Source organism: Sus scrofa, chromosome 9, assembly GCF_000003025.6.
Source record: "Sus scrofa isolate TJ Tabasco breed Duroc chromosome 9, Sscrofa11.1, whole genome shotgun sequence".
NCBI lineage: Eukaryota > Metazoa > Chordata > Mammalia > Artiodactyla > Suidae > Sus > Sus scrofa.
Window position 1 is genome coordinate 93,964,148 of NC_010451.4, and position 11,185 is coordinate 93,975,332.

An 11,185-nucleotide genomic window follows, 5' to 3' on the forward strand; every position below is an offset into this window, starting at 1 on the left:
GGGCTGTACCCACGGCCTATGGATGTTCCCAGGCTAGGGGTCGAATTGGAGCGGTAGCTGCCAGGCTACACCACAGCCACAGCAACTAGGGATCAGAGCTGCGTCTGCCACCTACGCTATAGCTTATGGCAATGCCAGAACCTTAACCCACTGAATGAGGCCAGGGATCGAACCCGCCTCCTCATGGATACTAGTCAGGTTTGTTAACTACTGAGCCATGACAGGAACTCCTCTCAGCATCATTCTAATGTCTAATGGTTATGGACTGAATGTTTGTGTACCCCCATTTTCATATGTCAAAGCCCTCACCCCATTGTGATGGTATTTAGAGATGGGTCCTTTGGGAGGTAATGAGGCTAGGATGAGGTCATGAGAATGGTGGCTCCCATGATGAGGTTAGGATCTTCTTAAGAAGGGGAAGAGAGCCCTCTCTCTTTCTTCACCAGGTGAGGACACAGTGAGAAGCGGGTCCTTCAGGGAGAAGGCTTTTTTTTTTTTTTTTTTGCCATTTCTTAGGCCTCTCCCATGGCATATGGAGATTCCCAGGCTAGGGGTTGAATTGGAGCTGTAGCCACCGGCCTACGCCACAGCCACAGCAATGCGGGATCCGAGCCGCGTCTGCAACCTACACCACAGCTCACGGCAACGCCGGATCATTAACCCACTGAGCAAGGGCAGGGATCAAACCCACAACTAGTCAGATTCGTTAACCACTGCGCCACGACGGGAACTCCCAGGGAGCAGACTTTTATCAGGAGCCAAATCTGCTGGCATCTTGATCTTCTCACATCTTCCAGAACTGTGAGAAGTAAATGTCTGATGTTTAAACCCCCCAGTCTATGAACTTTATTATAGTAGCCTGAGCTGGCTAAAACAGCAGTGCTTCTCAAACTGGAATGTGTTTAAGAATAATCTACAAGTGTATTTAGTCCATGTATTCCCAAACCCCAACCTAAAGGAAATTATTCTGCAATGTGTCTTTCCCAGTGTTACTCATTTTAACATGTCAGTGTGATTCTGACATAGGGTTTTCTGGCCAATCATGTCATACACACTCCTTACAGCCAGGTAAGCAGATAACTCCTGTTTGTGCAGCGGGTGTGAGGAGGGGAAGGACAGGACAAGGGGAGCTGCTCTGACTCTGCCCCTCAGCCTTCTCATTCTCTCCTCCTTCCTACATCTCAACACTTTCTATCTGAGGCCCAGGCTTAATGTTCCTAGATTCCCTACCTACACCGCATGGCCACAAACACAAACTGAGAATTTGAGAAGTGAAAAACCTGGGGAGGATAGCACTTTATAACACCTCAATGGCTTTCCTACCAGGGCTTCGTTCGTCTCATCACTGTAGGAAATGTATCTTTCCTCTAGAATTTCTGCATCAGGTTTGCCCTGGAAATCATAACCAAAGAAGGGCTTTTCTTAGGCAAAATTGTTAATTATAATTGTTTACTATGCCACTCCCCACCCAACTGGAAGATGTTAGCTTTTCAGAAAAAAAGGAACCTTTAAATCCAATGTATTTAAGGGTTGGTGTGTTACATGGACCTATAGATAAATGGTCTTTTGTTCTTCTTAGATGAAGTAATTAAGGTAAAATTGAGAGGATTTTTTTTTTTTTTTTTTTTAAGGGAGGTGGGTATTTAACATTCTTCAGAATATTTTTCCCAAGGGCAGTCCTTGAGCAGAGTCTATGGAGGAGATGTGTTAGGAATTTAGGTCTCATATCTTGGCTCTTTATGAATTCTGAAGTAAGGTGTGGTAACCAATATATCTGGACTCTATAGAAATCACTGAGATTAATTCATCAGCATATAGGGGGTTTTTGCTGTTTTAGGAAAAATAAGATGCTTCAGAATAGAAACAGTTAATTATATTTTCTCCTTGAGACAGATACAAATTCCAACTGTTCCTGACCTTGACGTGCCATCTCCCAAATTGGCATGTATTTCAACATATTTTGTGAAAGCAGTTTCCATTATGTTATATTCACCAACACATGGTACACTGAAACTGTTAGGCAAAATAAAAAATATTACCAATAATCTATCTGCTATGTGTTAATAACAATCAAAAGAGACAGCCTCCACCAGATGGAGGGACAGATCAGTGATAACCATTTATTTTTATGTCCATAAAACAATCTAGCACAAATCACAAAATCAGAGAAAGACATTCAAGTAAATATTCCTGTTTCAGCTCTTTGGCTGTCTGAAATGAAATATAAATTCATGCAATCAAGACAGCAGGTCTCGTGCCTGTAGGAAAGTACCCAGGTCAGAGGTTTGTGATTATGAGGATTTTCCCAGAGCTGCTCTATTGACTGAATCTTTGGAATCATCAGCAGGTCACTTTGCCTCTCTTGTTCTTGTAGTGTTTAAAATTTGAAACCCTTGAGCCCATTTTTTTTTTTTTCCCAAGGCATTGTCTATATTATGAATACATACCCCAGTGTGTAAAATGAGAGCTTCTCAGATAAAGGTGAATGACTACTTAAGCTGGGTAAAGACATTTCATATTTGCATTAGTCTATGAAACATTTTCTACCAGCTCATTTTCCTGGTGGGAAGTAGTTAGGTTGTAAAAGAAAGAAACAATATGATTTTATCCTTAATAAGCATGCCGGTCACCTCCTGGCATTTGTGAGACTATACTCTTTGCCACCTGTATTACTTCTACAGATTGTGATGCTCACTGAAATCAGGCTCTAGGAAAGACATTTCTCTTCCCTTTTTACACCTGCTGTTTATTTCTCAGCCAGTTACTAAAACTATCATTTTTATAGACTTTTCTGATTCTTATTCTTCCTCTTATTTCTAGTTAACTGTAAATAATTCAGTTTATTTCTTCTGATTGCATTTCTTTGCCCCTTAGAAGAGACTGCCTCTGAGGCTAGAGAGAAGCAGAGCCTAATGAACTCTATTCCAGGTTCCATTTCTCTTGTCGTAGGTTGCTCTCTTTTATTTTTCATTGGTCTCATATATTTTTCCCCCACAGGTATGTGTCTCTACTTGGAGTTCAGAAAATATTTGTTGAATGAAACAATGTCCCTCATAAAACATATACTGGGAGGCAGTGTAGTTTAGCAATAAACGGAATAGGACTTGAGATAAAGAAAATAAGTTTTGAATTCTAGCGCTTGCCTTGTTAAGTATTTGAACTGTGGAAAATGTATCTCTGGGCCTCCATTTCCTCTTCTCTAAAATAGGAATCATAGTATCTCCCTCACAGGGTTCTTGTATTAAATCAGACAATGCACTGTTTCAGCAGAGTTCTCAGAACATGTCAATTGGTCAGTGATTATCTATTACTGTGACATTATGACAGTTTTGTCACTTTACAGCATTTGGCAGTGTCTCCAGAGAGTGTTGAGATATCTATATGTGAAATTTTAAATCTAAATACATCTTTCAAATAATGGAACAGATTTTTTGTTGTTGTTGTTCAGCTGATAATTCTGGTATCCTCTAGAATTTCAAATTCGATTTTTGGATTATCTTCAACTTTACACATTTATGAAATTTAGCGTCTGTTTTAACATGTTTGGTGTCTCCATTGTACATCCTGAATCTCGTTTTGCTTATAATAAGTACCTAGTAATATTTACTGACTGATTGCTTCCCTATTAGCTACCTTTTCTTTTTTTTAATTGAAGTATAATTGATTTACAATGTTGTGTTACTCTGTGTGTGTGTGTGTGTGTGTGTGTGTGTGTGTGTATGTATTCTTTTTCCGATTCTTTTCCCTTATAGGTTATTATAAAATATTGAGTATAGTTTCCTGTGCTATACAGTAGATCCTTGTTGGTTATCTATTTTATCTATAGTAGTGTATATATGTTAATACTACACTCCTCATATATCTCTCCCCCCACCCCCTTTCGCTTTTGGTAACCATAAGTTTGTTTTCTTTGTCTGTGAGTCTGTTTTGTAAATAAGTTCATTTGTATCTTTTTTTTTTTTTTTTTAGATTTCACATAGAAATGATAATATATTTGTCTTTGGCTTACTTCAGTTTGTATGATAACCTCCAGGTCTATCCAAGTTGTTGCAAATGGAATTGTTTCATTCTTTTATGGCTGAGTAATATCCATATATGTGTGTGTGTATGTCTTATATATATATATATCTCACATCTTTATCCATGTATCTGTCGATTAACATTTAGTTTGCTTCCATGTCTTGGCTGTTGTAAATAGTTTAGCTACCTTTTCTTTAATGTAATCTCTTTTTAGGGTAATCTCTTTAAAATATTATATTCTTAATACTACTTCCATGTCATATATACATAGTAATTTTTTTCAAACTGTGTGTCTAGCATCGTGGTTTTGAAATTTGCTATCTGTTTGATGCATACCTATTCTTTTCCACCTATCTTCACTCAAATGTTGTTTGTGTGTGGATGAGTGGGGGTGGCAAAAGCAATATTGTACGAAGGCAATGATAGTAAAATAAATTCTAAGAAGGAACAAAATGGAGAAATTTCTGTAAAGCTATCTCTCTATATATGATTTTATTTCCAAAAATGAGGTTTTAATCTATGCTTGTTTAGATTATGCCTGAATGTCTAAGTTTTTTCTCTGTTCTGTTCCTGAAAGTACCGTGTATAATATCCAGTTCAATCATAAGATTCCTCATTTGGTGAGGAAATACTATATTCTGTGTAGACTCAGACTTTGTAGAATGCTTCTGTCCCAGGAAGAAGTCACAAGTATATTAATAGCCTACTTTCCCTATGCTCAGATAACTGATTTCCCCTTTGTTTCTAAGGAAAATCATTTTGAGGATACTTACCACTATGTAATGAATGGCTCTATAAAAATACTTTGGGGCTTCAGAAGAGAGAATCCTGGTTTAAAAATTATTTATTCAGTGCAGTCTCATTTTATTCCTTCCAAAGCTGTGTTTAGTTTTGAAACACCACTTCTCTTGTTTCTTTAACTGAATACACATGAATATTTTCATGTACAATCTTAATGTTCACCCAGTAGTAAAGAAGACAGCAGGAACTTGTGTTTTTAGCTGCTGATTTACCTTACTTTCAGTCCTATATTTTCTGAACTTGCCATTGTAAGCTAAGAACCTATTCCCTGATTTTTATCATTTACTCCTTTACTGTCTAGCAGAACTTGGATTTCAATGCTTCGGACTTGAAGTAACAATTGAGTGGGATGGTGAGTCTACCAAGATATTTGCTCAAGAATCTTAAAGAATCCTACACGAGAATGTCTTAGAACCAGATTTTTGGTAAACAAAGTGAAAACCTGTTTCTCTCTTATGGTTATTTCAGGCTTTTCTATTTTTAAAGTAACCTTCACATATGGTACCTTCATATAAATCTAAATAGATTCCATATTGATGTATGCATGATTTGAGCTTACTTTTCATGATATAGCACAGTGATGGATTCAAGCTTAATTCTACTCATTTTTTAGATTGTCTTAGTAAGAAGGGGCTACTGTTTTCCAACAGAATTACTATGTCCTGTTAATGTATGCATTTAACTATATACACTATTATATTCCTAGCACATTCTATTAATTACGGAAATCATTTTCATTTCAACAGTGGAATTTACATGACAACAGTTTCTGGGGCTCAGTGGAGCATCAGACCAGCATGTTGCAGAACTCCCTTGTAGTGTGGGCGTTGACAGGGTTCTGTTGACATCAAATTTGCATTGAAAATGTCTTGTGAATGTGCATCCACATGGAACATTACTAGAAGGGATCATCTCAATATTCACGTAGGTCATTAATGTCAGAGATGAAAAATCTCCTCACACTTACATTACTAAAATAAATTATTAGGACTACATAATCACACACATGCATGTGAATGCCCTGAAGGATGTGTCTTAAATATTTAGGAAAGATGTCCAGATATAAAGCTATCACCTTTGTGTTCTCACCTGTAACTGTATAAAGCTTTTGCAGTTTACAAATCCTGCATAAAAGTTGAATGAAGACTCAAAATCAGGGAAGAGAATGGACTGGTCCAGAGGGGTTATAGTAGGGATGTGTAAGAAGATAAAATGGGACGAGGGGAAAATTAGGCTGAATAACACAACAAAGTTTTTAATAAGGAGAACTATTGAACAATTTTTCAAATGCACTAGAAGAAGTCATTACTTGAACTTAGACTGGACCAAAATTCTCCAAAATATGGTTTGATATGGGGTCCAAACATACATTGGAAGAAGAAGGATGGGGGGGCAACCTAATAGTTTACACCTTCTCCATGATGATTGTGATTGTGCTCATTTTATGTGTTCAGTCTTGGGAGATAATCTTCTAAAATTTTATGTAACTTTATGGGAGCAATTTCAACAAATTCATGCAATGCAGAATTAGATGCATTTAGCAGAATCTCAGAAGAGACAAAAATACACGACAAATTCAGTGTAAAATAGCAGAGTGAGAAAACTATGAGTAAACACTACTACTTTTTTGGGGAGTAACCCCTGGAAAAAATAACTTACTCTAAAACTCCAGCCATGTTCCAACGTGCAGAAATGCATACTATCCTGGCTTTCACTGGAGATTAGGTATTAATTTTCATTTCTTTTCTTCAGTGATATCTTGGGACCATGTTGAGTGTAGGATAATAAATTGAAACATTTCATCCCCAAGATAATGAGTTATATTGTGGCAAGAGGTAGCTAGGACCCTGAAAAATAATTGTGTACCATTTTGTGACTGGTATCTATTAAAGAAATGAGTAAGAAATAGAAAGTAATTTAATTTGGAAAAAAGGGTTTGAATGAAAAAGAGAAAATGTACCCAGGGAAGTTGTAAAAATATTATTGCTAGGAATTTTTCAAAATAAGGCTGTCCTCAATCTTGTGAGTTCTGGTTGATCACCTGTCAGAGTGAGAGGTTTAATATGTAGGTTTTTTAAGAGGGAGAAGAAGGGACTTATCAATTCTAAAAGGTATTCTTGCCATTTATCTTCTTTTTAGTTCAGTGATGTAGAGACTCTGAAATTTTCATTGTCTTATTTGTGAAAATATAAGTTTCAAGCCTTCTCAGTTTCTGTCCTGAGCACCTGTGTTACTCTGAACAGAAATCAAAACAGCCTTAGGGCAAGTCTCTTCAAAATATCCATGTACTCCTGCTGGGTGATCAGAACTTGAAAGGACGGACAGCCTCACACCTACAGGTGTGAGAAACCTTGGCAAATACAAGACATTGTCATTATGGAAGGGGATAGATTACTTTATTAAAGTCTGGTGTATCATAATTCCAAAATCTATTCACATTCTATTGGGCTGTTTGGAGGAAAAAGGTGCATAGCATGATAGAGTCACTAACAAAGTATCCTGAACATCTTTGGCAGGAAGAATGTAACCTACCAGAGTTTAGTGTATTAGCAGTCTAAATGTTTTTGTCATGCTTCTATTAAATATATTTACACAAACAAGGGTCCAGGTACCAGGCTTAAAATATGTGATTAGATAAACCAAATCAGACTTAGAATTAAGTACATGAATAATATTTCTTTACAAATCATTGACACTTTTTTTCTTGCCAAAGAAACACAACATAGCTCTAATGAACAATTCTAAGATAAATTTAAGCAGAGAAACTTAAAGGAATGAACTATTGCTGAGATCATTAACTCATATTAACCTCAGCTTACATTAACCTCAAGTTTGAATATACTGATATGTAACAATCTCTCTGTATAGAAACATATCACTATTCAAATAACAGTAGAAATGATTTTATTAGCAAATTAGCTGATTGAGCACAGATAGTTAAATGTGTAATTTTGTTGCTTGACATTAAAATTTACAGCGCTTTAAAATTCTTAAAAGACAGGGGCATGCCCAACCTTAACATTTCTACCTGACAGTGTTATACCTTAGAGAATCTTGTACATTTGCTAATCCAGTGAAGGAACTAGAAGGAAATCTAAATGAAATCCTTATGAAAAAGCTTATTGGATCTATTACCTAGTCTATTTCTGGATCACGAATCTCCCGCCCTCTCTCAGTTATCTCTCACTGTCAGATAAGAAAATGGAACAGGATCGATGAAGAGCTCTGCTCCCTGGCTTTTCGATTTTTCGCTCAAGCCAAAAGGAGCAGAGGGCATCAAGTTGGGCATCCTTTCCAAGCGTGCTTGCTGGAGAGGGAACCTCTGGCAGCAGAGCGTCTCCCAGCTGCAACACGGACCTGGTCCTGCTGCCCGCTGCCCACCGCGCCTGACAACCTCCACACCCACAAGAAACCGCCCGTGTGGCAGCAGTCATCGCACGGCTTCCTGTGCACAAAGCTTAAGGAGCCCCCTAATAGAAATAAATGTGTCCAGAGCCCAAAGCAGAGCTGGAGGTGGTTGGCTGATGACATGGGTCTTTCTGGGGGTCTGCGAGGACTAGGTAGCCCTTCACCTCTCGCACCTTGGCCGCAGATCTGTGCCTTGAAATCTGCCTCTCCAGAGACATAGACGCACCCACACAAACTCTCACTCACGCACACCCACCTCGCCTCTGCCCCCCACCCTCCCCACCCCCGGCCGAACTGTAGGTACTGGCCCATGCTCTGCCTCAACTTTCCCGGCTGAGCCTGCCCCACTCGGTACCGGAGCCTCCGCGCCCTCGCCCTCGCTGGGCGCCCTCCAGAGGGACACGTCCTCCTCTGGGCCCCTTACCTCGTACCGAAAACTCCTGGCAGGGACTGGAGATGACCACGGTGGCAGCAGCGGCAGCAGAGCCCGCACCCTGGCTCTGGCTCATGGTCGGTCCTCCTCATCCGACACAAAAGAGGTAGCTTGCTGGCTTTGTCCTTTCCCAATCCACGGGAGAACTTATTTTGCCCCCGAAATGGCCAACTTGTGCGCGCTGCTTCCTGTCACAGTGCCCCCTGCCCCCGCCCCCTCCAGGCTTTGCGCTGGACCACTGCCCGGTGGCAGAGCATCCAGGCTTCCGAATCAGTGGGGAGTGGGAAAAGGGAGGGTGGGAGGAGAAGAGAGGGAGGAGGTTGGGTAAAGGGGGGACCTAGTGGTCTTGGGGAGGGGAGCGGTTCCCAAATGAGTCCCTCTCCTCCTTACAGGCAAACCCACTTGCCAGGCTTGGAAGCAACTTTCATTCACCTTGGCCAGACTGAAACCTTCGCATCTAATTGGGACTCTCGGCAGAGGCACAGCATTCTCTCCTCATTTTCTCTTTCTCCTTTCCTCCCTTTCTCTCTCTCTCTCTCCCTCACTCCCTCCCTTTAATAGGGGTGTATCTGCAGAGTCTTCAGTGAGCCAGGGTACCAAGACAGAGAGGATTATTATACGGAAAGCCGGGGTAGTTTTGCTGGCTTCTTTCCTTCTTTCTGTTTGAAATCCTTAGGCAGTGCATGCAAAGGTTGGGGAATTTGAGAGGGGTGGGGTGAAAGGGAGTGTGGCGGAGGAGAGATCAGCGGCTCTAACTTTGAAGCTCTGCTAGAGCTCTTGGCCTGCGGGAGAACCGGACTGTCAGCTCTGGAAGAACTCTCCTTCGGTCCCAGTGCAGTGGGAGGACCGCATGCTGGAGCAGAGAGGGAGTGAGGCTGGGAGGCTGATGTGCAGCTCTGCCCCACACGCCGCTCAACTGCACATTGCAAGCCCCTGGAGAGGGCTTGTGCAGAACAATCTCTGGGTCAGGAGGGAGGGGGACGCTCCTGTTTCCTAGCAACCCTCATCAATCTTCCGCGGATAGCTCCCTTTGAAGGAATTCGATTGGACAGCCCCTGGAGGGAAGCCACGCCCCTTCAAGAATGCTGGGCTGCTGCTTTTGCACATTCTCCCAAATTTCTTGGGTGGAATAAGATTAGAAGGGAGTGCTGTATAAGCTTCCTTCTTATCCTCAGATGCTGCCATACCAACCCTTTGCAGCGACCCCCACCCCCACTAGTCCTTTTCTGGTCTTACTTGTGGTTAGCAGACACGATGCTCTCTACAGAACCTCTTTTTTCTTCTTAAAATTAAATAAATAAAAACCTTAAATCGGTGACGTAGGCACAAAAGAGAAAAAGGCTCACGGAAATAGCTTTAATAGGTTCCGAGCTGCAGATACATTTCTAAAGGTAAAATTCCAGGCGTTTTTCTGTGTTTAGAAACACATTGTGTTTAATTTCAAAATCGAAACTTCACTGTCATTAATTTTTCCGCCCTGATACACTAACTTTGTGTTAACCAAGGACTGAGTTATATGTAGCCAGAAACAATTAAACTTAATGCTGTAATGCTACATTTATTCTTTAATATTTAATGTTAACTTGTTAAGCAACTGTCTGCTTTTGTAACCTAGCCAGAACATTTAAACTACAGAAACAATTTTACCACTGATTCTTTCAGAGAGCCAAGGATTCTTTTCAAAGATGTGTGTGCTTATATATTCCATTGTGTTACTAAAACTAGAAACTTGAATATATTAAAAACTAAAATGTTATTAAATAGTGAAACTCTAAAAATGGTAGAAGTTCCCCTTTCGACGCCATACTTTCTGGAATGCAATAGGATTGCCCAAACAGAATCACTCTTCCTTTGTATTTCATTACTATTATCTCACCACAAACACATTAGACATTCATAAGAGAATTTTCACAGTGTCTTTCCAACAGAAAACTGAACATCAAGGAGCAATGACGCAATGATGAAGATAAAGCTGTGTATACTGCACGGGCTTCGTGGGCACCCACAAAGCCACGTTGGCAGCTTTTGTTTTTGTTTTTTTTTTCCAGAATGTTCCAGAAATACCTTTTTGCCTTTCCAAGAATTTATTAGAATCAGCTGAAATTGGGAGACATAGAAGAGAGCTGACGTTTTAATTTCATTCAAAAAGAAAAGTGGCTGTGTTTGCACAAAAGAGACCACTGATGTATAGGCTGAACTGCATCGCCATAGCTTGTATCTATGCTCTGGAGCACACTAAAGTTGGTGATGTGTAGAGACAAATACCACAGCAAGTTATCAATCTGTTACCAGATCTGCCTTTATGGAACACTTTCCCTTTTTTCTCTCCTAGGCATGCACAAAGAATTGATAAATGTAAGGGGATTTGTAGCCTGGTAGAAGCATACTCCCTGGTAGAATCATACTGTAATTGTCATCACTTCCCTAGCTTTGTGACCTTGGACAAATTTCTTAACTTCATAATATTTCAGGTTTGTCATCTGTAAAATAAGGAAAAGAAAATAATTTCTCATCCATCAGAAT

The 11,185-nt window shown here is 40.0% G+C and overlaps 1 protein-coding gene across 3 annotated transcripts in view; it reads right to left on the reverse strand.

Annotated features, from left to right (window-relative positions):
* Window positions 1-10,571, reverse strand: part of GRM3 (glutamate metabotropic receptor 3) — a 243,509-nt gene extending 232,938 nt beyond the window's left edge. The window contains exon 1 of one of the 3 annotated variants that reach the window (XM_021063475.1): window positions 8,654-10,571. The gene's annotated coding sequence lies outside the window, so the exon portion shown is untranslated. The remainder of the gene's footprint in view (window positions 1-8,653) is intronic. The other 2 variants (XM_021063472.1, XM_021063473.1) reach the window with 2 other exon arrangements.